The following is a 24,232-nucleotide window of genomic DNA, read 5'->3' as shown; positions in this document are numbered from 1 at the left end:
AACATGTGCTTCAATATTGGTTAGAAATCTGGGGTTGTGAGTTTTGAGCAATAATGTAAACTAAGAATCTTAACAATCAAGCAATCTTAAAGTGCAAGGAACTAATTCAAATAACAAAGCAAGATGTGAGCAATTCCATACTAACAAGGTAACATCCAGTATAATTCTATTCTAAACTAAGCAATTAACTATAACTAAAACAAGTAATCAAGAATTTGGGTTTTCAAATATGAATGATAAAAGCAACTCTTGGCTAGGCATGGGAATTGGGGTCACCATCCTTTTCTAATAACCATATCTTGACAATTATGAGGAACCAAACTCATTAAGTCTACTTCTGTACTTGAAGTATGTTAAATGGTTTGGTCAACATCAACCCATAAGGTCTAACCTCACTACTAATTAACCTAATAGTAGACTAGTGTCAATGGCTATCAAATTGACCACTAAGGGTTCCCAAATCATCAAATTCATTAGACCCAATGACTCAAGTTTACCCAATTCCCTTAGCCTAGGCCAAGAGTGAAAAGAACTACTCCATAATCAAGGTAAACAATATATTAATCACTTGGTAAGCATTAACAAAAGACATGTTCAAATTGCAAGTAAATTGAAATTAACAATTACCCACTAACAATTATCAACATACAATCACTAAAACAATAAAATTAATCATAGAAATCATCAATGTAACATCAACAAATCAAGATTCACAACATTCATGAAATGGGTATAAAATAACAATTGACAAGAATTCATGAAACTAACACAAGATCTAAGCAAAATTAAACTAAGGAATTCAAATTAAACAATTAAAACTAGTAATTAACAAGATCCAATTCAGAATTCAACAAGGAAAGATCAAATTAAAGCTAGATCTAGAGAAGAACAAAGGTTTCTCTCTCTAGAAGAACAAAGAACAAAAAACTAGCTAAAAATATGTCTTAGTGTAAAATGAATAATCCCCCCTTTCCCCTAGCATCCTTGGGTCTTTTCCATGCAGAAAGAGCTTGATTTTGGGCCTCATGAGCCTCAGAAATTGTCAGGCACGATTTCCTTTAATGAGGTCACGTGCAACTTCCCGTGCGTGCGCGTCGATTGCTTTTGTGATCCACGCCGCGCCAAGTGCACGTGCGCATCGGTGGAATTTTTCTGACCCGCGCGGATGCGTCCATCCTTGCGCGCCGCTTCCAGCTATCTTCATCTACGCATGCGCGTGAAGTGCGTATGTGCGCCAATGCTGAAGTTTCCAAAATCCTAAATCTTCATGTTCCTTCCTCTTGTGCATGCTTTCTTTCTCTCTTCTAGGCCATTCCTACCTTATAATTCCTGAAATCACTCAACAAATACATCACGGCATCGAATGGCAATAGAAGAGGATTAAAATATAGTAATTTCAAGGCAAAATAAGCATGTTTTTCATCATGGAGCAATATTAGGAAGAGAACACAAAATCATGCATTTCTTATGAATAAATGCAGAAAATATTGACAAAACCCCCTAAATTCTACACAATATAAACCACAAAATTGGGGTTTATCAAAGAGGAAGAAGATCCAACTCAAACCATGGAAGGAGAAGCATAGAACCACCATGAAGAAGCTGTAGGCTCCTACATAAATCCCAATCCTGGAAATTGTGGGAGTAGCATCTTGAGACCCAACATACATGCCAACAACTTTGAGCCCAAGCCACAGCTCATCACTCTTATTCAGAATAATTGTTCCTTTGGAGGAAATGCTCAAGAAGATCCCAGTCAACACCTAACCACATTCTTGAGGATTTGTGACACTGTGAAGTCAAATGGAGTTCGTTCAGACACTTACAAACTACTCTTGTTCCCTTTCTCTCTTAGGGACAAGGCATCAAAGTGGCTGGAATAATTCCCTAAAGAAAGCCTCACAACTTGGGAAGATGTTGTAAACAAGTTTCTAGCAAGGTTTTACCCTCCACAAAGAATCAATAGGCTGAGAGCTGAGGTCCAAACATTTAGACAACAAGATGGAGAGACTCTCTATGAAGCATGGAAGAGATACAAAGACTTGACAAGGAAGTCCCCTCCAGACATGTTCAATGCGTGGGTACAACTGCATATATTCTCTGAGGGGCTGTCATATGAATCTAAGAAAGCTCTAGACCACTCTTCAGGAGGGTCCCTGATGACAAGTCATCTTAGGCTAGTTTCACATGCCTTTTTCATTAGTTTTTACTTGGTTCTCATGCATTTTTAGACAACAAATAAAGTGTTTGAGTGAGAATTTCATGCTTATCTTGATTCAATCAAACATTGGTAATTTTATGCATTTTCATTGGATTTTATACAAGATTTAGTTGATAATATGAATGATGCAAGATTTGATGATTATGCCAAAGCTTTGATGTATTTGTTTGGCTGATGATAGGTGAAAAGATGAAGGAAAAGAAGTAGAAAGCACAAAATAAGCTCAAAGGAAGAACCCTGGACATATTTTTGAAGTTTGAGCATGCTTGGAGCTTTAAGCCATGCTTTTAAAAGCATGGCCCATGATTTAAAAGAGGAGGGCACTCTTGGCGCGAAAACCCCACGATGCGCACGCGTACAAGACGCTTACGCGTCGGGCAAGGTCTTTTAAAGACCCACACGTACGCGTGCATGACGCGTACGCGTGGATATGATCAGCGCTCGTTCTCAAAGAGAACACTACGTTCACTAAATGAGCATTTTCGGGCAGATTTGAACTTGGAGGCAAAGTTTTGCAATCGACACGCACGCGTCAATGGAGAACCTGGGATGAAACATGCGCACGCGTGGCTGGTCCTAAAGCATGGAATTGAGATTTTACTACCCATGTGCACGCGCAATACACGTGCACGCATGGAGCAGTGTTCATTAAGCAAACGTAGCGCTCATTAAGAGAACGCTGCAAAGGACGCGTACGCGTGGGTGAAACGTATGCGTCGATGGGCGAAAATACAAAAGCACACATGATAAACCACTATTTTATGGTTTATCTTGTGTTTAATTGAGTGGTTTCATCAAGTCTATACCCACTTATTCACATGAATTGCATGATTTTACAATTCCTTCCTAGCTTTGTTCTATGGTTGAAAACTTGCTTCCTAGCGATATTTAATTCGTATATTTTAAATCTCCTTTATATCATTCGATGTCGTGATCCGTGTGTTAATTGTTTTAGGCTTTATAGGGTAGGAATGGCTTAGAAAATGGAGAGGAAGCTTGCAAAAATAGAAGGAACACAAGAAACTAAGGAGATAACCAGCGAGCATCGACGCGCACGCATGGCTCGCGCATGCGCGCGGCATGGAGAAAATTGCAGTGACGTGTGCGCGTGCCAGACGCGTACGTGTGGATTGGAGTCTGCACAAAAGACGCGCACGCGTGGACGATGCGTACGCGTGACAAGGAAATTCGCTGAATGACGCGCACGCATGATCGACACGTACGCGTGACCTGCGCGATCTGTAGAAATAATAGAAAATGCTGAGGGCGATTTTGGGCGGCGTTTTGACCCAGTTTTCGGTCCAGAAACATAGATTAAAGCCAGGGAACATGTAGAGACTCAACACACATTCTAATTGGGATAGTTTTAGGTTTTTAGATTTGAATCTAGAGAGAAATTACTCTTCCTCTAGGTTTTCTTTACATTCATAGTTTATTAGTTTTATGCTTTTGGATATTGAAGAGTCATCACCTCTGTTGAAGATACTATTGTAGTTTGTTTCCTTACTTGCTCTTTTATTTATTCCATATTCTTAATTCTTGTTTGGAGTGGTAATTGGATTATTTTCATGGATTGTTAATGCAGAGGATTACTTTCACTTTTAATTAATTTTGAATCTCTATTTTATTTAAATTATTATGTCTCTTTTCTATTCTAAACTCCTAATAACGAAGATGGTATCCATGTCAATAGAGTAGATTTCCTACTTGACATGGGGGTTGATTAAGAGGAGACACTTGAGTTGGAATGCTCAAGTGGTTAGTTAAATTGGAAGTTGTTGGCTAATTCTGTATTTACTAACGCTAGACCTTCCCAAGGGAGAGGACTAGGATTTGCGAATAAGAGTTAGCTCAATCACTTGACTTTCCTTTATTAGTAAGGGTTAACTAAGTGAAAACAACAACCTCTTTATACTACACTTGAGAGAATTCCAACAAGGACAGAACTTCCAATTAATCTTTCCCCCAGTCAAGGCTTTTTATTTTGAATAATATAAATTCCTTTTAATTTACATTGCACTAAATTACAATTGTTTAATTTCTGTTATTAAACTCTCAAAATTCTCGAAAAACTCCTAATTGATAACTTAGCACCATTTCTAGCAACTCGTTGGGAGACGACCAGGGACTTATACTCCCAGTATTTTTATTCTAAATTTTGTGACAACCTTTCTAAATTGATGAGACAGATTTTAGCAACGCTGTTCTTATATTACAATCTCTTAATTGGCCTAATTTCTGCCACGCATGAATTTTTGGCGCCTTTGCTGGGGAGTTGCAATTGTGTGCTAGATTGTTAATTAGTGTACATATTTTATTTTTATTTGCATATTTTATTTTGTTTTGTTACCATGAGCTATATATTTCTTTCATCGAATGACGTGTTCATTGCTTGATCCGAGCTTAGCCGCATTTGATCCTGAAATTGAAAGAACTATTTTACATATTAGGTGAGCTAGACGTCGGTTAGCCTCTGAGGGTGGTGAAGTGATTGTTATCGATTCACCAGTCTCATCTGAGGGCGAATATGAACCGTCATCCGGGAGCAAAACAAGCTCCTTTACTACTGATTCAGTTGATTCACGTGCAGATAGAATGGCAGCACCAAAGAGGATTACTCTCCAGGAAGCTGGAGCCCCAGATTTTACAATGCAGCCGTATCAAGTGCATCATCCAACTCTGGCTGCAGATTTTGAACTGAAGACTTCAGTAATCAATTTATTTATTCCATATTCTTAATTCTTGTTTGGAGTGGTAATTGGATTATTTTCATGGATTGTTAATGCAGAGGATTACTTTCACTTTTAATTAATTTTGAATCTCTATTTTATTTAAATTATTATGTCTCTTTTCTATTCTAAACTCCTAATAACGAAGATGGTATCCATGTCAATAGAGTAGATTTCCTACTTGACATGGGGGTTGATTAAGAGGAGACACTTGAGTTGGAATGCTCAAGTGGTTAGTTAAATTGGAAGTTGTTGGCTAATTCTGTATTTACTAACGCTAGACCTTCCCAAGGGAGAGGACTAGGATTTGCGAATAAGAGTTAGCTCAATCACTTGACTTTCCTTTATTAGTAAGGGTTAACTAAGTGAAAACAACAACCTCTTTATACTACACTTGAGAGAATTCCAACAAGGACAGAACTTCCAATTAATCTTTCCCCCAGTCAAGGCTTTTTATTTTGAATAATATAAATTCCTTTTAATTTACATTGCACTAAATTACAATTGTTTAATTTCTGTTATTAAACTCTCAAAATTCTCGAAAAACTCCTAATTGATAACTTAGCACCATTTCTAGCAACTCGTTGGGAGACGACCAGGGACTTATACTCCCAGTATTTTTATTCTAAATTTTGTGACAACCTTTCTAAATTGATGAGACAGATTTTAGCAACGCTGTTCTTATATTACAATCTCTTAATTGGCCTAATTTCTGCCACGCATGAATTTTTGGCGCCTTTGCTGGGGAGTTGCAATTGTGTGCTAGATTGTTAATTAGTGTACATATTTTATTTTTATTTGCATATTTTATTTTGTTTTGTTACCATGAGCTATATATTTCTTTCATCGAATGACGTGTTCATTGCTTGATCCGAGCTTAGCCGCATTTGATCCTGAAATTGAAAGAACTATTTTACATATTAGGTGAGCTAGACGTCGGTTAGCCTCTGAGGGTGGTGAAGTGATTGTTATCGATTCACCAGTCTCATCTGAGGGCGAATATGAACCGTCATCCGGGAGCAAAACAAGCTCCTTTACTACTGATTCAGTTGATTCACGTGCAGATAGAATGGCAGCACCAAAGAGGATTACTCTCCAGGAAGCTGGAGCCCCAGATTTTACAATGCAGCCGTATCAAGTGCATCATCCAACTCTGGCTGCAGATTTTGAACTGAAGACTTCAGTAATCAACTTGATGCTAAAGTTTCATGGCTTACCTGCTCAGGAGCCCATCAAGCACCTCAGGGATTTTCAGACAGCCTATTCTACTGTTAGGCATTAGGGTGCAAATAAAACTTCTATTCTGTTAACTGCCTTCCCATTTTCTCTTGAGGGAAAGGCGAGGGAGTGGTACTACTCCCAACCTGAAGCAACTGTTACTAACTGGGATATGCTCAGGAGAGAATTTTTGGAAAAATACTTTCCAGCTGAAGTTACAGACAGACTGAGGAAAGAGATCTCCTGCATTGTTCAAGGTGAATTAGAAACTCTCTATGAGTACTGGAAGTGCTTTAAGAATCTTCTAGACGCTTGGCCCCACCACATGATTGACAGGCTAGTGTTGATCAGCTATTTCACTCAAGGCATGAAGCCTCGGGATAAAACTACACTAGATGGTACTAGTAATGGTTCTCTGAAGAAGTACAAGACCGCAGATGAAACATGGCAACTGATCAGCGACTTAGCTGAGTCCACCAGGAATTACATGCACAGGAGCAGCCACTCAAAAGCTGTTGCAGAAGTTTCCTCTAGCACTGAGACTTCTGCTCTTACACAGAGTATATGTGAAATGACCAACCTACTGAAGTAATTGCAGTTGAATCAACAACAACAAGCTTAGCCTTCCCCACCACAACAAAGCCAACAGTTAGTTCCCCAAAGAGTATGCGGAATATGTGCTGATTATAGTCATTATACTGATGAATGCCCGTAGCTCCAACAAGAAGACAATACTGTGGCAGCTACTCATAACTTCTATGACTGCCCGAATCAAGGATACAATCAACAAGGCGGCAACTACAACCAAGGTAGAAACTATAACCAAGGATGGCAGGACAACTCCAACCAAGGTTGGAAGGATAATTCCAACCATGGCTGGAGGGACAGCTATAACAGAGGAGGCAGAGACAACCAAGGAAATCAAAGGTGGAATAACAACAACAGACAGCAGAATCAGAACCAGCCTTACAGAGCTCCTCACCTAAGACAGTGACAAGGACCCTAGCATAATCAACAACAAGTCCCACAGATCACTTATCCTACTTCCTCATCAAATGATGAAATACTTTGTTCTCTTGCACAAGGACAACAAGACATGCAGACTACACTGAACTCAACTCTAAATGGTCTGAATGCCACATTACAAGCTCTTGCCGCCCGGATAGATTCATTACCTACTTCCACTAACCAACCTTTAAGCTCTAGTGGAATTCCTTCTCAACCTTTACCTAACCCCAGGGGTGGTATCAATGCCATCACTTTGAGGTCAGGAACCACATTGCAAGAGTGGAACCAAGAGGAGCCAAGCCCACAAGTACACACCCCAGTTGAGGATATGGTAGAAGTGGAAGATGCTGAAGAGGAAGAGGAGGTACAAGACAAGATTGACGAAGAAGTAGCTCAGTAAAGGAATGGACCACCAAAGGATGCAGAAGCTGCAAGTGGCGCCATCCCTGTTCCATTTCCACACCTTGCAAGGAAGTCCAGAAAGCAGATGGAACTTGATCCCAAAATGGTAGAAATTTTCAAAAAGGTTGAGGTAACTGTTTCCCTTTTTGATGTTATTCAGAAAGTAGCTAAATATGCAAAGTTCTTGAAGGATTTATGCATACACAAAGATAAAATTAACGAATTAGAAACTATTTCTTTAGGTAGTTCTATATCTGCTTTAATGGGAGGTATACCTGAAAAATGTAGTGATCCAGGTCCATGTATGGTTAACTGTACCATTGGAGGTATAATATTTTCTGATTGCATGTGTGACTTAGGAGCGTGTGTTAGTATAATGCCATTGTCTATATATGATACTTTAAGGCTCCCTCCCTTAAAATGGTCGGCAGCTCATTTTGTGTTAGCAGATAAAAGCATTATCATAGTAGTCAGAATTGCTGAAGATGTATTAGTGAGCATTAAGGGGCTCACATTTCTTATTGATTCTATATCCTGGAAATGCCCCCTAATGACTCAGGAAGACCATCATCAATCCTGCTTGGAAGACCATTCCTGAAGACCTCGAAGTTCAAGCTGGATGCATTCTTAGGAACTTACTCTATTGAGATAGATGGCAGAACAGTGAGTTTTAGTTTAAATGAAGCTATGAAGCACCCTCCGGAAGATCATTCTATCTTCCAGTGCGACAACATTGATGAAACTGTAGCTGAAGTTCACCAAGAAGAAGTAGAAGAGAAGCATATGGAACAAGGTCCAAGTGTGGGGACACCCTCTAAACATAATGAAGACACCTTGCCATTATCACTAACCCGGATGATCCAGAGCCTAGCCATGAGTAGAAATTAGAATTGAAGCCCCTTCCTCCACACCTCAAGTATGCTTACCTTGAGGATAAACAGAAGTTCACAGTTATCATTGCAAGGGAACTCACTTCCCAACAGGAAGAGCAACTGCTCATTGTGCTGAGAAAGCACAAGAAAGTAATTGGGTGGAGCTTGGTGGATATAGTAGGTATCAGCCCTCAAGTTTATGAGCACATAATATATTTAGAAGAGGAATCAAAGCCTGTCCGTCAACCCCAAAGAAGATTGAATCCCACCATCTTAGAAGTTGTCAAGAAAGAAGTAAGCAAGCTACTTGAAGCAGATATCATTTACCCCATCTCAGACAGTGAATGGGTCAGTCCAGTACAAGTGGTGCCCAAGAAGTCTGGAGTCACAACAGTAAAGAATGAGCATGGAGAGCTCCTGACAACTAGAGTGCAGAAGTCATGGAGGGTTTGCATTGACTATAGGCGTCTCAACCAAGCTACTCGCAAAGATCATTACCCCTTGCCATTTATTGATCAGATGCTTGATCGCCTATCAGGTAAATCCCATTATTGCTTTTTAGATGGTTATACATGCTACTTTCAAATTCATATAGCTCCTGAAGATCAGGAGAAGACTACTTTTACATGTCCTTTTGGAACGTATGCATAAAAAGGATGCCTTTTGGCTTATGTAATGCACCTACTACTTTCCAAAGATGCATGATGAGTATCTTCTCAGATCTTATTGAGAACTGTATGGAAGTATTTATGGATGATTTTAGCATTTATGGCGATTCATTTGACCTCTGCCTGGATAGTTTAGCTAGAGTATTAGACAGGTGTGTTAGATCAAACCTTGTATTGAATTTTGAAAAATATCATTTTATGGTAAAACAAGGGATTATTCTAGGACATGTTGTCTCCAAAACTGGTATTTCAATAGATCCAGCAAAGGTATATGTCATCTCTAGTTTACCTTACCCCTCCTCCGTAAGGAAACTCCGTTCGTTCCTAGGCCATGCAGGTTTTTACAGGAGATTCATTAAGGACTTCAGTAAGGTAGCATTACCTTTATCCAGACTGCTGCAGAAAGATATTGAGTTGAAGTTCAGTGAGGATTGCATGCAAGCGTTTGATAAGCTGAAGATCGTCCTCACTCAAGCTCCGATTGTGAGAGGACCAGACTGGAGCCAGCAATTTGAAATTTTGTGTGATGCCTCCAACCATATAGTAGGAGTGACGCTGGCTCAGCGCGAAGGTAAGGATCCTTTCATAATTACTTATGCGTCTAAGACCTTAGATGCTGCTCAGTCTAATTACACTACTAATAAAAAAGAGCTCCTTGCTATTGTTTTTGCTCTGGATAAATTTTGAGCCTATTTACTTGGTACTAAGGTAGTAGTGTACTCGGACCATGCAACTCTAAAATATTTATTAGCTAAAAAAGAGTCCAAACCAAGGTTGATACGTTGGATACTGCTGCTGCAAGAATTTGATTTAGAAATTAAGGATAAGAGTGGTAACCAGAATTTAGTGGCAGACCACTTGAGCCGCCTTGAGCACATTAAGGATGACTCCACTCCTATAAATGATGCTTTTCCATTTGATAGCTTACATGCAGTATTTGAAGTAGTTCCTTGGTATGCACCTGTAGCTAATTATCTAGTTAGCCATACTTTCCCTCCTAATTTTACCAAGCATCAAAGAGACAAGCTGAAAAGCGAGTCTAAATATTATATATAGGATTATCCATATTTATGGAGGTGTGGTGCTGACCAGGTAATTAGAAATCGTGTGCCTCGAACAGAATTCCAGTCCATTTTAGAGGCCTGCCACTCTTTTGAGAGGGAGGAAATTTTGGCCCTCAAAGAACAGCTAGAAAAATCGTAGACTGTCGATTCTGGTGGCTTACTCTTTTTAAAGATGCTGTTGAATTTTGTAAATCTTGTTCCCCATGCCAAAGGTTTGGTAATATATCCAAGAGGGATGAGATGCCTCAACAGATTATGCTTTTCTGTGAAATTTTTGATGTTTGGGGCATTGACTTCATGGGTCCATTTCCAAACTCTAATGGTTACCTATATATACTGCTAGCTGTAGATTATGTTTCTAAATGGGTGGAAGCAATTCCTACTCATACTGATGATGCTAACACTGTTGTTTTCTTTGTTAGAAACCATATTATTTGTCACTTTGGATCACCACGAGCAATCGTGAGTGATCAAGGCACTCACTTTTGTAACAGGAGACTAACAGGATTACTGAAGAAGCATGGGATTGTTCATAAAGTAGCAACAACTTATCATCCCCAGACCAGTGGACAAGCAGAAGTGTCTAACAGAGAAATAAAACGCATTCTGGAAAAGATAGTAAAGCCTCATAGGAAAGACTGGTGTGCCAGGCTACAAGATGTACTCTGGGCATATAGAACAGCGTACAAGACACCCATTGGGATGAGCCCCTTCCGCTTAGTGTACGGAAAGGCTTGCCACCTTCCAGTAGAGGTGGAACACAAGGCTTTCTGGGTTGTAAGGGAATGTAACATGAATTTGAAGAAGCTGGTGCTGAAAGGAAGCTGCAACTAGTAGAATTAAAAACCTTCGCCTAGAAGCATATGACAACTCCAGGCGATACAAAGAGAAGATGAAGGCTATCCATGACAAGCACATTAAAAGGAGAGAATTCAGACCAAGGGAGTTAGTTCTTCTTTATAACTCCAGACTGAGGCTTATGCCAGGTAAATTGAGATCAGGATGGGAAGGTCCCTATAGAGTAGAGAAGGCAGAGCCATACGGAGTCTTTCACCTGTGTCATCCTTCTAGCTCCAAATTCATAAAGGTCAACGAACATCGCTTAAAGCTTTATCATGGAGAAAAGATGAAGGATCACAAAGAACTAGAGGTTTTCCTCTTGGAAGACCCACCAACAGAAGTAGAATGAGCCTGAAGACCGTCCAACTTAAGGACGTAAAAGCAAAGTGCTAGGTGGGAGACAACCCACCATGGTATGATCGTTTCGTTTCAGTCTTAGTTTTATTTTACTTTATTCTATTTTGTTTTGTTATTGACTCTTCTCATAATCTCTGCATATAGCCGGCATTTGCATTTTCATTCTGCGTATAAAAAAAAAGCCTGCAACGTGCAAGCGTCCCTGACGCGTCCGCGTCATAGGTGCTTTCGAAACAAGAAGAAAAGAAGCAGAGAGTTACGCGGGAGCGTTGCTAAAGGCGTGCCTTAGGCACAAAACACGCCCACACATACGCGTCCGCGTCAATTGCAAAAACAGCCTTCCATGCGTGCGCATCACCTACGCGCACGCGTGACCCTGCGAACTCGACGTAAATAGGTGTATGGCAGAGAGTTATGATGGAATAGGGCTGGAATTGTGCTGGAAGCACAAGCCCTATCACGTGAACACGTGCTCCATGCGGCCACTTTAGTTTTCAAAATAAGGCCATTCACACGTGCGCGTCACCCTAATTTTTGCCAATATGCAAACGAAATAGAAAGTTGTGCGTACGCGAGGCTGCTCTCGCACCAATGCCACAGTTTATTTCACGCGAACGCGTGACCCACGCGTCCGCGTCACTTAAAAATAGCGCCACCCAGGCGAACGCGTGCTCCACGCTCACGCGTCGCCTGCGCCACATAGCTTATCCAGATCAGCGCCAGATATCTTATCTTTTCTTCCCCAATCCTAATTTTTTCTTCCCCTTTCTTATTTCTTTCTTCTTCCTTCTTCCTTCTTTATTCTTTCTCACTTTTTACTTTCTCCCTCATTCTTTTTCACATCCATTATCAAGGTTCTTTTCTTTCCTTCTTCCCTTTTTTACTTTTCCATTATTATTTTTATTTTTATTTATGTTTTCTTCTTCTTTTTCTTCTTCTTTTTACTTTTATTATTTATGTTTTCTTTCTCTTTCTTTTTCTTTTTCTTTTTACATTTTTTTTATTGGTGTTAGACATTAAATTGGGTAATTATTTTCTTCTATAATTGCTTGTGGATTATTTAGAATTGTTTGACAATTAATACTACTTCTTAAGTGTTTCTTGCATGTTGAATTTAATACTTTCGATAACATATTTACCATGCATGCTATGTGTTTGTGAAAAAGCCCGTATAGCATTATGCATTATTTTTATATTATTCTATTCTACTACTCTAATGCCTGTTTTTCACAAAACTCCTTTTTATATTTTATTAATTAAATATAATTGTCAATACAAACACATTGTTCATTTGAACGACTTGATAATCAAATTGGGCATTTAATGCTTGATCTATGCTACTCAAGCCTTTGCCGGCATGCCAATAAACATCTTACATCTACTTGCCAAAACATGCACTTACTATATTTCCAATGGTGAACTGATCACATGTAGTCATGACAATGTGATACAAGTCATCCTTCTTTACCTTAGCATTGATTATCACTTGCCCCGTTCTCTTCCTTGCTCTAACCTTTAAGCTTTACATGTACTTACCTTTTCCCTTTTCAGGATGGCCACCAAGAATGGCAAAGAGAAAGCTACTCCCAAACAACCGACAAGGAAAGGAACAAAAAGAACACTAGTGGCAGAGCCATCTTCAACAGTAGTAAAACCCTCAACAAAGAGAATCAAGAGGATCATCAAGGTCGATGAAAAAGAGAAATCTTTTCCAGCAAAGGACACTGCGCAGTTCACTAACCGCTACTGTGAGCAGATGTTCCTCATCTTGGCTGAGAGGAACTATAACAATGAGTACCTACTCATCCTCCCAACCCACATTATTAAATTTGTTGAGCACCGCATTGAGAAAAGATAATGGGCATTCCTACGGAGACAGCCACGGCAGGTTAATCTATCATGGGTAGTTGAATTCTACTCTAATTTTCACATACCAACCCTGCAGTCTGTCTATGTTCGTCAAAAGCAAGTCCCCATAACTGAAGAGGCCATTCAACAAGCTTTAGATCTTCCCCTTACTCCAGAAGGATTGGACGCATTCCAAGAAGCCTCATTCAAGCGCCAGACATACCAATTTGACTGGGACGCCGTTCTTAGAGTTATAGCACAACCTGGCAGCAGATGGATCTATGGATACCATCGATCTCGACCTAAGAGCATATTGGCTTCCGCACTCACCTTAGAGGCTCGAGTATGGGCACATATTATGTCCCATTACGTCTTTCTGAGCACTCACGAGTCCTCCTTCACTGCCGACATGGTTGTTCTACTCTGGTGTATCCTTACAGACCAGTAACTCAATTTACCAAGACACATTCGGCATGCTATAGGACATGTACAGATTACGGGCAACATACTTTTTTCTGCCTTGGTTTCAGATCTAGTCTCAGCAGCCGGAGTCTCCTACAGAGTTGGGGACACCAAGGCCATGATTCCAAGGGATGATCAGTACCTCCCAAACGAGAAGTATATCAGACCTCCAGCAGCCACTACTAGCCGGCCTGCAGAACCGGCCGAAGATATTCCTTCTCCTTCCACATCACAAGCACCTTCAACAAACCAACTGCTCCATCAGATACTTGAGATGTTGGACCAGCTTGACATGCAAGGAAAGCGAAGAGAGCGCCGTAACAACTGCCGATTTACATACCTCAAGGAGCTGCTTGTTGGTAACTACCCACCTAAAGAAGACCCAGATACCCCGGACTCCACTTCATTTACCAGCACAGGGAGCCATGACGGTACCGATTGTGGAGATGCTGCTACCAGCCCCCTTTGTTCTTGACTGATGGCACCGAGGACGGTGCCAAGCTTTAAGTGTGGGGAGGTCGGTCAGTACCTGACTTCCGGAGGTAATTTCTCTTTCTTAGCACCAATAGAATAGGATAGTTATTTATTTTTCTTTTGTTAAGGTAGGATAGATTGCATAGTAATAGGTTATTTGCATGCATGTTCTAATTGGTTGAAAAATAATAAGTTTCTTTTTAAGACCCTATTTTTGAAAAAATTTTACTAATTTAAATTAAAATCTTTTTGTTAAACTTGTTAGAAGATTGTAAATTGGAACATGGTTTTTAAGTTAGAACACACAACCTGTGAGACTTGAGCTTAATTACATAGTTACATTATTTAACCATAATATTTTATTCTTGTGTATTTTTCTTCTCTATGATTGTAATCTATATTTTGTTCCATCCTATATGTCCAATATTTAATGTGTTATTTGCATGCATATGACTGAGGCCATTCTTTGATTATCAACTCTCTTATCCTAAATAGCCTACCCTCTCATTTACCTTTGTTAGCCACTTTGAGCCTTTTAGTCCCATTTGTTCTATATTTTACCACATCACTAGCCTTAAGCGGAAAAACAAGTAATACCCCAAATTGAATCTTTGGTTAGCTTAAGACAGAAATCATGTGTCAATTAAGTGTGAAAAAACTGTGGGAACATGGGTTAACAAGGGAATGTGTTATGTTTTTACAATTGATAAAATATTGGAAATTTGGTACCTACTCATGTGAAACTAGAAAAATTAAAAATCCATGTGCATAGATAAGTTATGTTTACTTTTACTTTAAAAAAAATACAAAAATATTCAAATAATTATGTAATTAAATAAATGAATTAGGGGACAAAATTACCCCAATGTTAAGTTTAATGAAAAATCAATGCATATGTGATACAAGTTAAGAGAAAAGTTGATGCATGAGTATGTAATACAAAAGTGGAAAAATTTTAGGTTGCTAGGCATGATTTAAGAAGAATATAGAGTGTATGTATGTTAGGTGATAGCTTAGGTTGATCAAGAATTCAATTTATAGCTCACTTAGCCATATATATCCTCACCTTTACCTTAGCCCCATTACAACCTTGAAAAGACCTCATGATGTTTGCATTGGTACATTAAATACTTGTTGATTGGTTAGGTGAAGAACAAGGTTTAGAAAGCATGATTAGAGAAGAGTAGAGTGATTACCCTATACACTAGATTGACCAGAGTGCCTATACACCATCAGTAAGGGTTCAATGCTTAATTCTATGTTCCCTGCTTTTATGAGCTGTCTTCCTACAAGTTTACTTATTTTTACTGTATAATTTGAATTAGTGGAATTTAATTCTTGTCTTGAAGAACATATTTATTTTAACCAAGTAGGAAAAATTATTTTAGCATATAGTTGCATTCATATACATAGTGCATTGCATTGCATGAGTCTTACTTTTCCCTACTCATTTATTTTATCTCCTTGATCTAAGCATGAGGACATGCTAATGTTTAAGTGTGGGGAGGTTGATAAACCACTATTTTATGATTTATCTTGTGTTTAATTGAGTGGTTTCATCAAGTCTATACCTACTTATTCACATGAATTGCATGATTTTACAATTCCTTCCTAGCTTTGTTCTTTGGTTGAAAACTTGCTTCCTAGAGATCTTTAATTTGTATATTTTAAATCTCTTTTATACCATTCGATGCCGTGATCCGTGTGTTAAGTGTTTCAGGTTATATAGGGTAGGAATGGCTTAGAAAATGGAGAGGAAGCTTGCAAAAATGGAAGGAACACAAGAAACTAAGGAGATAACCAGCGAGCATCGACGCGCACGCATGGCTCGCACGTGCGTGCGACATGGAGAAAATTGCAGCGACGCGTGCGCGTGCCTGACACCTACGCGCGGATTGGAGTCTACACAAAAGACGCGCACGCGTGGACGACGCGTACGCGTGACAAGAAAATTCGCTGAATGACACGCACGCGTGATCGACGCGTACGCATGACCTGCGCGATCTGTAGAAATAACAAAAAATGCTGGGGGCAATTTCGGGCCGCATTTTGACCCAGTTTTTGGCCCAGAAATACAGATTAAAGCCAGGGAACATTTAGAGACTCAACACACATTCTCATTAGAATAGTTTTAGGTTTCTAGATTTGAATCTAGAGAGAAATTACTCTTCCTCTAGGTTTTCTTTACATTCATAGTTTATTAGTTTTATGCTTTTGGATATTGAAGAGTCATCAACTCCGTTGAAGATACTATTCTAGTTTGTTTCCTTACTTGCTCTTTTATTTATTCCATATTCTTAATTCTTTTTTGGAGTGGTAATTTGATTATTTTTATGGATTGTTAATGCAGAGGATTACTTTCACTTTTAATTAATTTTGAATCTCTATTTTATTTAAATTATTATGTCTCTTTTCTATTCTAAACTCCCAATAACGAAGATGGTATCCATGTCAATAGAGTAGATTCCCTACTTGACATGGGAGTTGATTAAGAGGAGACACTTGAGTTGGAATGCTCAAGTGGTTAGTTAAATTGGAAGTTGTTGGCTAATTCTGTATTTACTAACGCAAGACCTTCCCAAGGGAGAGGACTAGGATTTGCGAATAAGAGTTAGGTCAATCACTTGACTTTCCTTTATTTAGTAAGGGTTAACTAAGTGAAAACTACAACCTCTTTATACTACACTTGAGAGAATTCTAACAAGGACAAAACTTCCAATTAATCATTCCCCCAGTCAAGGCTTTTTATTTTGAATAATATAAATTCCTTTTAATTTACATTGCACTAAATTACAATTGTTTAATTTCTGTTATTCAACTCTTAAAATTCTCGGAAAACTCCTAATTGATAACTTAGCACCCTTTCTAGCAACTTGTTGGGAGACGACCTGGGACTCATCTCCCAGTATTTTTATTCTAAATTTTGTGACAACCTTTCTAAACTGATGAGGCAGATTTTAGCTGGTTAAGAGCTATACTCGCAACGCTGTTCTTATATTACAATCTCTTAATTGGCCTAATTTCTACCACGCATCAACGCGCAAGTGTGAGGGACGCGTACGCGTGGGTCCCCAAATGCTCCGTTCTCTAAATGAACGCTACACTCTCCTGGAAGTGCAACTTTGGCTCAATCAAACTGATTCAAAGCCCATTGAAGCTCCAAAGCAAGAAGAGCCCATTGACATCACTCAAAGGCACAAAAACAGTTAGAATAGGAATTTCATTTGAGCTGTAATTTGTTTTCAATTTCAATTTCATTTGTAATTTAGGAATGCCTATAAAAAGGCTTTAGTTCTGTTAGAAAGAAGGAAGCGTAAAACGCACAATAGGAGTAGGAGTAGAATAGAAAGCTCAGGTTGGAGGATTAGAGACTCCAGATCTCTCTTGGAGGATTAGAGACTCCAGAGAGCTTAGCTTAATTGATACACTTTTATTTTTCTGCACTATTACATTTCAGTATTCAATTTGACTTATGAAATTTTAGTTTCTGATAATTCTCTTCTGCAAATTTACTTTTTGCAACTTTACATTTGAGTTTGCTTTGATTTGAATTTACTTTTCATGCAATTTAAAGTCTTTTGCAATTGTTCTGAATTCTGATTTACAGCTTCATTTAAGTTCCAAGCACCCAATTCCCTTTAGATTTGCTGCAATTTACGTTTCTTGCTCTTTAAGTTTCTGCTGATTTACATTCTTCACTTTAAATTCATTGCAATTTACTTTCTGCAACTTTAATTTCATCTAATTCACCACTATTAGCTTGACTAGACTAATCACCTCACTAAAGTTGCTTGATCCATCAATCCCTATGGGATCGACCTCACTCTTGTGAGTTATTACTACTTGATGCGACCCGGTACACTTACCGGTGAGTTTGTGTGGAATCGTTTTTTCCTCATCAAGTTTTTGACGCCGTTGCCAAGGATTGATATAGATCGACAATGATTAAGTGGGTGAGAAGTCTAGATTAAGCCTTTTCTTTGTTTTTGTTCTTTTAATTTTCTATTTTAAGCTGATATCAAGGTATTTGAGTTATTACCTCACTAAGAAATTCTCATATGTGACATGAATTTCGATTTTCATTGTGATTGTGTTTTACAAAATTCAAATGGAATTCAACTTATCTTATGATCAAAAAAATTTTATGAGATAATACCCACCATCACCAATTAACTATTCAAATGGTGGATGGGAATATCACCAAGAAATCACATATTCTGAGCACTCCAATCAATGGAAATATGCTTCAGAGCCACAAGATGAGCAAGACAATTTCATGGGATATTACCCAACACCACAAAATGATTCAATTCATTATCCTAATGGTGGTTGGGAGTATCACCAAGAATTAACAGATTTTGAGCAACCCAATCAATGGAGATATGCTTTAGAAAATTATCAAGACAATTTCATGAGATATTGCCCACCGCCACAAGTTGATTTAGGTCATTATCCTCATGGCGACTGGGAATATCAATAAGGAATGGGAGAGTATGAACAATCAAGTGAAATGAACGACTTCCCAGAGCCACAAAGTGACTCATGCTGTTATAACATGCACACAAATGATGGTTGGGAAGGGAATTGCAATGGTTCACATTCTAATCATTCAAAAACATTATCACTTGACTATGTTGTCAGTACATACATAGAAGATTATTCCTCCATGCCACAAAATAATCCACACTGTGATGAATTCAATAATCACTCAAGTTGTGGGTGGGAGGATCAAACCAAATAGCATTCAATAGTTCATACTTTACTCATCAAGAGACATCATCACTGGAGTGTGCTTTCAATAAATTCATGCAAGATTATCCCCCAATGCCACAAGATGATCCATACTGTGATGAATTCAACAATTCTTCAAGCTGTGCTTGGGGGATCAAAATCAAACAGCACTCAACAGTCCATACTCCACTTATCAAGAGCCATCATCACTTGAGCAAACCTTTAACTCATTTATGCAAAGTTGTCCAACTTCACCTCCCCGTTTTTCATTTGAAAATCCTTCATCACTTGACTATACCTCAACATAAAGGCTCCTCCAAGATCTATGCAATTCATTTCACCAACCACACGACACACCTGATTACTCACAAAATTATTTTCATATCCCTCAACACAACTTCACCACAATACCCACAAGCCGACAAAATCCACCCCAATCTGCTTCTCTCTTGGTATAAGCAGAACAATACCTGCAAAGTGCCATAGACTCTAGGGAGAGAACTAGAGAATCCTTGGAAAGACAAGAATAATCCAGGAAAGAGCAAGAGATCCTCTTTAAGAAAATGGATGGGCACTTAGAGAAAATGAGGAGAAACTTAGAACTGCTGAGCAAGGAAGATGAAGACCAATTGATGGATGTGAAGAGGAAGTAGAAGAGCAAGAAGAAGAGACACATGTGTCAAGCAAAAATTTAATGAACAATGAGGTGGTGGAGGTATTTGAACCTGAAAATACATATCTACAGAAGCCACTTGAGATGACAAGAGAACATGAAAACTCACAACCCCCACAAACTTCCTTGAACCAAAGATTCTCAACACTTGAATCTGTGATTGAAAGATATGAAGAGGAGATGAAGAAATCTTGGGAAGAACAACAACCCTCCTCCATGAAAGTGCTATTAAATCAAATGTTGAGTGCAAAGGAGGAAGTGGAGGAACAAGAAAGTGAGGAAGACAATCAAGGAAGTCCAAACTCAAGTGAAGTAGAGAATTACATAGATGAAGGGCTCATTGAACCATCAATTCTAAAGGGTCTTGATGAAGATAAAACTCTAATAATCATACAGCAATCATGTCTTAAAATCAAAAGAGTGAAGGCAACCAACAACAACAACGAAGAGAGAATTGTGACCAAGCTACCATTGAACATATCAAGGAAGAAGGAAAGGTTAATCACAAGCAATCCAACCCCTGGACCACTAGCAAGAAAGCTCAATCAAGCAATTAACAAAAGGGAGCTTGCTGAGAAGAGGCCAAGAAAGGGGGCACTGATTGGCTCCTCTTTACCATTGAGGTCATTCCTCTTAACAAACTGGAAGAAGAGGAAGAAAGTCATCAGCTACAGGTCAATAGTTTTTCCTTTCTTAGTTATTTCAATAAAGGAGTTAAGTAGATTTCTCTGTATTGCAAAGAGCTAAGTTTGGTGTTGCACACTAAAATAATTAAGGGATGAATGTTGGATGCTAAGTTTGGTCTTCCACCACAAATTTTATTAAGGACATATTGCACCCTCAGCATGACTAGTATCGGCTCCAAACAATCAGAGAAACTACTTAATAATTGTTATGTTTCTAGTTTTTAGTTTGTTTCCTAGTTTATATCTGTTTTCTAGTTCATAGTTGTTTTCTAGTTCATAGTTTACTTTCCTAATAAAAAGTACTTGATGTTTCATGCATGTATTTATTCTGTTGTATATAGAAGTAGGCAAGGATCTAAGTTTAGGGTTTCCACACCAACTTAGGTTCAGAAAATCACAAGCATACATGCATCATAACTATTTCTCAAGTGCTTGGGGAACAAGCAACCTTCAATATCTCATGTAGGAAGTCATTCAATCTCTTGGAGGAAAAGATACATCATCATGGACAAAGGAAGGACCTGGAACCCAACAATGATGATGACACAGAGAAAACAAATAGACTCCAAGAGGTTGTATTGTTCACTGACTGACTTTAGCTTAAATATGCTAATTTAAAGTGCAAATGTCCCCTGTTGATTAGTGTCCTATTATATTTATTTACTGTCTGTTTGTTTTTATGCTGTTATGGCTTTCTAGTCTAAGTGCTTGATTCACTTTCATCTTACTTGAATTATATGCTTTATTCCTCATGCTTGAATAAAAGAAAAATAACTGTGAAATAGAGAAAGAGTAAAAGTCTGGTATGATATGAGACAGAATAAGGTTATGTGGTGGTATGTGCTGGTTCATTAGTTGATTTATAAATAAGGCTGAATGTTGGCATGACTTTGTGATATGAACTTGAGTTACATGGCTGAAAATTTGGAGAAATGCCTGTGATGTTCTTGTACAAAGATAAGCTTGGATAACTAGGTTTTAAGGGGTACGTCATCACCTGGAAACTTGGGTTAACTAACCCGGGATTGCAACCCGAAAGTCCACCATCAAGAGCTACTTTGAGACAAAGCATTTAGTAACCCAAAGAGGTGCTGGGCATCAATTTCCAAAGAACAAAACAAAGCTAAATGCATGTGATGTGTGTGTGCTAAGGAGAAGCTTGAGCAAGTAAGCACATAGGGGTGTTTCAACACCTATGGGCTTAAATTAACTGGGGCGGGAATGCTGGCTGAAAGCTTACTCTAAAAAGCTGCCTTACCACATAGCATTAAGCCTCAACAAACAATGAATCTCAGCCAAGAAAGAGAAAAACTAAGGGCCAAGCAATAACAAGTCTCATTTTTTGTGTAATTCAAGTAAGGATCCAAAGGGGTGTCGATGTCTCAGCCATAACATAAAAATCTCTAAGATACCATGCATGAAAACCCATTACCCAGTATTGAATGTTTTCCAAATAAAAACTTATACTCTTCTCTGTCTTTATTCATTCTTGTTCTGTTTTACTGCTTGCTTGGGGACAAGCAAGATTTAATTTTGGTGTTGTGATGACAAGTCATCTTAGGCTAGTTTCACAAGCCTTTTTCATTAGTTTTTACTTGGTTCTCCTGCATTTTTACGCAACAAATAAAGTGTTTGAGTGAGAATTTCATGCTTATCTTGATTCAATCAAACATTGGTAATTTTATGCATTTTCATTGGATTTCTTGCAAGATTTAGTTGATAATATGAATGATGCAAGATTTGATGATTATGACAAGGCTTTGATATTTGTTTGGTTGATGATAGGTTAAAAGATGAAGGAAAAGAAACAGAAAGCACAAAATAAGCTCAAAGGAAGAACTTTGGACATATTTTTGAAGTTTGAGCACGCTTGGAGCTTTAGGCCACGCTTTTAAAAGCATGGCCCATGATTTAAAAAAGGAGGGCGCTCTTGGCGCGAAAACCCCACAACACACACACGTACAAGACGCTTACGCATCGGGCAAGGTCTTTTGAAGACCCACGCGTACGCGTGCATGACGCGTACGCGTGGATATGATCAGTGCTCGTTTTCAAAGAGAACGCTACGTTCACTAATTGAGCATTTTCGGGCATATTCGAACTTGGAGGCAAAGTTTTGCAATCGATGTGCACGCATGCTTGACGTGCATGCATCGATGGAGAACCTGGGATAAAACACGCGCACGCATGGCTGGCGCTAAAGCATGGAATTGAGATTTTACTACTCACGAGCACGCGCAATGCACGCGAATGCGTAGAGCAGCCTTCATTAAGCAAACGTAGCGCTCATTAAGAGAATACTGCAAAGGACGCTTCTGTGTCGATGGGCGAAAATACAAAAGCATGCGCAGGCATGAGGGATGCGTACGCGTGGGTGCCCGAACGCTCCGTTCTCTAAATGAACGCTACGCTCTCCTAGAAGTGCAACTTTTGCTCAATTAAACAGATTTAAAGCCCATTGAACTCCAAAGCAAGAAGAGCCCATGGACATCACTCAAAGTCACAAGAAATAGTTAGAATAGGAATTTGATTTAAGTTGTAATTTGTTTTCTATTTCGATTTCATTTGTAATTTAGGAATCCCTATAAAAAGGCTTTAGTTCTGTTAGAAAAAAGGAAGCGAAAAACGCAAAGTAGGAGTAGGAGTAGAATAGAAAGCTCAGGCTGGAGGATTAGAGACTCCAAATCTCTCTTGGAGGATTAGAGACTCTAGAGAGCTTAGCTTAGTTGATACACTTTTATTTTTCTGTACTTTAACGTATCAGTATTCAATTCGGCTTATGAAATTTCAGTTTCTGATAATTATCTTCTGCAAATTTACTTTTTGCAACTTTACATTTGAGTTTGCTGTGATCTGAATTTATTTTTCATGCAATTTAAAGTCTTATGCAATTGTTCTGAATTCTGATTTACAACTTCATTTAATTTCCAAGCATCCAATTCCCTTTACATTTGCTGCAATTTACGTTTCTTGCTCTTTAAGTTTCTACTAATTTACATTCTTCACTTTAAATTCATTGCAATTTACTTTCTGCTACTTTAATTTCATCTAATTCACCACTATTAGCTTGACTAGACTAATCACCTCACTAAAGTTTCTTGATCCATCAATTCCTATGGGATCGACCTCACTCTTGTGAGTTATTACTACTTGATGCGACCCGGTACACTTGCCAGTGAGTTTGTGTGGAATCGTTTTTCCCTCATCAAGTTTTTGGCACCGTTGCCAAGGATTGATATAGATCGACAATGATTAAGTGGGTGAGAAATCTAGATAAAGCATTTTCTTTGTTTTTGTTCTTTTAATTTTCTATTTTAAGCTGATATCAAGGTATTTCAGTTATTACCTTACTAAGAAATTCTCATATGTGACATGAATTTTGATTTTCATTGTGATTGTGTTTTACAAAATTCAAATGGAGTTCACCTTATCTTATGATCAAACAAATTTTATGAGATAATACCCACCATCACCAATTGACTATTCAAATGGTGGATGGGAATATCACCAAGAAATCACAGATTCTGAGCACTCCAATCAATGGAAATATGCTTCGAAGCCACAAGATGAGCAAGATAATTTCATGGGATATTACCCAACACCACAAAATGATTCAATTCATTATCCTAATGGTGGTTGGGAGTATCACCAAGAATTAACAGATTTTGAGCAACCCAATCAATGGGGATATGCTTTAGAAAATGATCAAGACAATTTCATGAGATATTGCCCACCACCACAAGTTGATTTAGGTCATTATCTTCATGGCGACTGGGAATATCAATAGGGAATGAGAGAGTATGAACAATCAAGTGAAATGAACGACTTCCCAGAGCCACAAAGTGACTCATGCTGTTATGACACGCACACAAATGATGGCTGGGAAGGGAATTGCAATGGTTCACATTCTAATCATTCAAAAATATTATCACTTGACTATGCTGTCAGTACATACATGGAAGATTGTTCCTCCATGCCA

The sequence above is a fragment of the Arachis ipaensis genome, chromosome B04, assembly GCF_000816755.2.
Source record: "Arachis ipaensis cultivar K30076 chromosome B04, Araip1.1, whole genome shotgun sequence".
Taxonomy (NCBI): Eukaryota; Viridiplantae; Streptophyta; class Magnoliopsida; order Fabales; family Fabaceae; genus Arachis; species Arachis ipaensis.
The sequence above is the reverse complement of the archived record's forward strand: the minus strand, read 5'-3'. Positions refer to the sequence as shown.